Source organism: Halichoerus grypus, chromosome 12 (assembly GCF_964656455.1).
Source record: "Halichoerus grypus chromosome 12, mHalGry1.hap1.1, whole genome shotgun sequence".
Lineage (NCBI taxonomy): Eukaryota > Metazoa > Chordata > Mammalia > Carnivora > Phocidae > Halichoerus > Halichoerus grypus.
In genome coordinates, this window is record NC_135723.1 from 103,417,951 (window position 1) to 103,422,324 (window position 4,374).

Here is a 4,374-nt window from a genome sequence, read left to right on the forward strand (position 1 = left end):
AAAGACAGTAAAGTGAACTACGTTGAAATTAGCTATGTCTACTCATAAAGAGATACCTTTAAGAAAAAAAAAAAGCCACAGACTGAAGGGACATATTTGCAATACATAAAGGAGTGATATTGAATATATATATACACACACACACGATCTGACCAAAGTCAATAAGAAAATGACAGACTAACCAATAAAACTGGAAAAACAGGAACTTCAAAATAAAGTTTATCCAAAAGGCCAAAAACAGATGAAAAAGTGCTCAACTTCATTAGTCATTGGTGAAACGCAAATCCAAGCACAATGAGATCCCCGGCGGAGTGACAAACTGAAGATACAACAAACGTGTGCAAAGATGTGGAGAATTCAGTGCACACGCTGCTGGTGGGGTGAATGGTGTGTTCACGCGGGAGCTCTGGCTGGCTGACGTGCATGCACCCTCTTCCAGCAACTTCTCTGCTGCCCGAGCCCAGCAGAGAACACCCGTGTGTTCCCCAAACACACAGACAACAACTTCACAGCAGCCCCAAGCCCGATTGCCCCGAACAGGAAACAAACCCACACTGGTAACGAGGGAACAGGTGATAAACCGCGGTACACCCACGCGAAGGACTGCCACCCAGCCACGCAGATGGCCCACAGCACGATGCAGGTGAGTCCCACAAACGTATGAAGCACATACACATTCCGTGACTCTTCTGAGAAAAAGTTCAAGAACCCAGGCAACACTAATCTTTGCTGCCAACAGGAAGGACAGTGCTCCCCTTGGGCAGGGGTAACTCCTGGAAGGGGTTGGACAGCTTCTGAGATGTCAGGGGCATCTTTTTCTTGACCTGGGAGCTGGTTATATGATCCATTGACTTTGTGAAATTCACTGAGCTGTACACTCATGGTTTGCATATTTTTCTGTCTGCATGTCATACTTTAATTAAATGCAGTAAAATAAAAGGGAAAAGTCGACTTAGATATTTGCTTACTCAAATTTCTCCATTTTTCATAATTAACTACAAATTTGGAGACAGAAAAGTAGGGAGGTTAGTGTGTGAGTCCAACAGAAAAAAAAAGAGAAAGAGAAAAAAATAGAAATCAGTGTTTTTACTGAGCATGGTAAAGCGACCGAAGACACACAAAGAAGGCGATTCAACATCCCCAATTGTTACGGTGATAAAATTAAGTTTTTGCCCTTAGAATTGGGGATGTCTCGTTCTCATTATGTTTTATGTATAGGACATGGAACCTCCCCTCCAAGACATCAGAGAGGAAGTAAATTGGAATTATTTCTAGTTCTTATAGAGGCTCTAACTTCAAACAGCACAAAATATCAAGTTTAATGATTCCTCCCACCACTAAGCTAGAAATCCATTTCTTACCTAATTTATCGTGCCACCGCTCGGTCACCAATAGACACCGTATTTTCACAAGAAATCGCAGCTACCAGAGCTGAGAGCTCGGTTTCCTGTACAAATAGTACCAGTCTTCTTCCAGAGAAAAACGACTGCATCATTAGAAGGAAAAAAATCCGTCCCTAGGAAGAAATTGAGAAATTAAGGTGTGAGTCACATTATGGATTAAAATGGGCTCTCCCAGGGAAACACTGAAACCGGGTCCCCGTCTACCCCGGGTGCGCAGGTGTCCCTCGGCCAACAGAGGGTGGGGCTGTAAAGTTCCCGGTAGAGAACTCAGGAGAACATCCCTGTGACCGCAAACGTAGGGAAGGATTTCTTAATCAAAACGTCTGAATCAAAAACCACAAGGCACACTCACGCACAGTGTGCGCTTGATGACCTGGAGGATACGGGTTTCTCTGCACTGGGCACCACGGACACCAGCACAGGGGAGACCGAGGAAGGTGTCGCACGTCCAGGGCTTGCAATTCAGGAGAATTTTTGCGCCACAAGAAGGTGACACCACAACAGAGGACCAGGCGGAACCGGCAGTTTACAGTAAACGGATCCAAAGAGGCATCAGGCAAATAAATCAACGTTCAAGCCACAGGCATCCCGGAAACACGAATGGAAACACTGTGACTTCCCTTTACACTCGTTGGATCTGCAGGCGCTGGTGGGCCGGGGGCAGGGTACCTGGGGGGGGGCGTTGGAGGGCACCCCTGAGCCGGGCAGGGTCTGCAGGGACCCCGCGGCCTGGCTGTGGCACTCGGGAGCGTCCCAGTGGACCCTCCGCTAACCCGGACTCGCACGTCCACACCTGCTGCTCGTCCCCCGTGGGCTGGGCGGGGCGCACCTCCGCACCCCATCCAGGGGGGCTCCTCCGGGACTCGCCCCCGCCTGTGCGGCGTGAAGGACGGAAGAAAAGCAGTTTGTCTTTTCCTCTCGTGCACCAGCCGTCGGCCAGAAGAACATGCCCCGGGTGGACGTGGGTCCGAGGGACAGGAGGGGTGGTGTGGGGCCGCGCGGAGCCCCGCCCGCAGCCCGCAGCCCCCCACCCCACCCCGGAGCAGCCGCACCTGCAGTGTGCGCACAGACTCGGGGTGCCGGCCTCACCTACTGCCGGGCGGACCCAGCTTCCGCGCGGGCTGGCCCTCCCGTGGGAGGCCGGCTCACCCCTACTTTAATTACGGGGTTCTGTACGCGCTCGGTCACGGAAGGGGCCGTGTCTTTTTACAGCCCGCCATCCTGGGCCCGGAGCAGAGAACGGAGCTGGGAACACGCCCGCGGCTTTGGAAGTTCACGGAAGGGCGTGGGCCGCGGGGCGGGGGGGGGGGGGGCGGGGGCCGCGGGGCGCAGGCAGCGTGGGAGCCCCTGACAGCTGAGCGCGGGCGCGAGACCGGCTCGGAGGGGGCGTGTTGCAGCTGCAACGGGCGTTTGCCCTCCACAGGTGCAGCCCCATTGGTCTTTGAGGCCAGGCCTCTCCTTTGGGAAAATCACTTTAGTGGGCTTTTTTTTTTTCCTCCAGAAACAAAGATCTATGGAGGAATTGGCAAATAGCTGTGCATAGTTAGTCAAGTTTGTGCTGTGGGCTAGTCTCATGTTTGCGGGACTGTTTCCTTTAGGAAAGATGCTCATTTCCTGCAGAAAAATGTTCAGTTAAAAAAATATATATTTATAGTGCATTGTCCCTGAAACTTCCTAGTACTTGGGAGGTGTGTGTTCATTCAATCCACGACCCCCTAGGAGCCTAGAGGAGGGGGCGCCTGGCAGGAAGCTGTAGTACTAAAAAAAAAAGATCAGTGTGGAGCTGGGGTGCAGAAGTGGATTGGGGATCACAGATGCTGGGCCCTAAGGCAAGACTAACCTCCCCGGCGAAGGCAGAGCCTGACCGCCAAACATCTGGCAAAGGGGCCCCTCTGAAGATGGGATGAGTCGGTACCTGAGCCCAGGGAGGGAAGGCCTGCTCCAAGCAACCATCTGTCACGTAGATCAACCCCCGCCCCCCACAACATGGCGAAGGGCCAGAGCTGAGGGCGCCTGGGATCCAGGAGGGCTCCTTGGAGGAGGTGAGCTCACAGCCATGCTCTCTTCTGGTCCCAGGTCTCCGTCCCGTGATACCCACAGACGACCCCTCACTCGAAGCGCATCAGTGAGGGGTGGGTGTCCGGGGGCTCTGGGGAGCGTCCCAGCAGTCGCGTCGGGACCCCGGGCAAGGCCACCTGAGGCGGGAAGCGGGTGGTCTACGGCCACATCTTGTCAGGTGATCTGGAACCGAAACACCCTGCATGGTTTTCTGAAGCAGCAGAGAGCTCCACACTGACACTGAGGCTGACTCATCCTGGCTTTGTCCCACATGCGGAAGGTCTTGTCACTATTTTAGGACTTCCTCAACCCTGGAGGCTGATGATCACCAAGCCAGCCAGAAATAACACAGCCAGCCATTCATGTCGTGGTCCTACATTTAACACATACGAATTAAAAGTTGCTATTAATTCAAAATTCTCAAATACGCTTGACAGCGTGGGTCAAAGAAAAGTTTAACTCTGTGAAGAGAGGACTCGCCGGAAGATTTAAAAAGAGAAAGGCAAGCGGTATTTAAGGCCTAGAGATTCACCAGCACGGGCGTCCCGCGAAGCCTGGGCAGTGGGATGCGAAGGGCAAAGCCCCTCCTCGTCTGAGGCCTTTTCTACGGGGCTGCCCAGCTCTCCCAGCTAACCGGCCCTGGGGGGCTGTCAGCTCGGGGCACTGCTGTGGGTGTATACCTTAACACTGCGGTCACAGAGTTACACTCTCCAGGGCTGTGGGATGAGCACCCACTGAGGAGCAGCAAGGTCCTGGGTTTATTCACACAGGTGATGGGAATGAAACAATGAAACAATTAAGCAATTGATTTCTCCGGAGTCTGGGATGACTTTTCCCTCCTCCCTCCGTGGCACTGGGCCCCGTGGTAGGGCGTGGGCTGTACCAGGGTGCGGAAGGGCCCCCCTGCTTTCGG

General features: G+C 53.3%; 1 long non-coding RNA gene across 1 annotated transcript; it reads right to left on the reverse strand.

Moving 5' to 3' along the window:
• Positions 1-257: 257 nt before the first annotated feature.
• Positions 258-3,655, reverse strand: LOC144379689 (uncharacterized). Its single transcript, XR_013443026.1, has 3 exons — positions 3,319-3,655; positions 1,362-1,516; positions 258-913 (listed from the first exon to the last, which is right to left on the reverse strand). It is a non-coding gene; the product is annotated as an uncharacterized LOC144379689 (long non-coding RNA).
• Between the last annotated feature and the right edge of the window lie 719 nt (positions 3,656-4,374).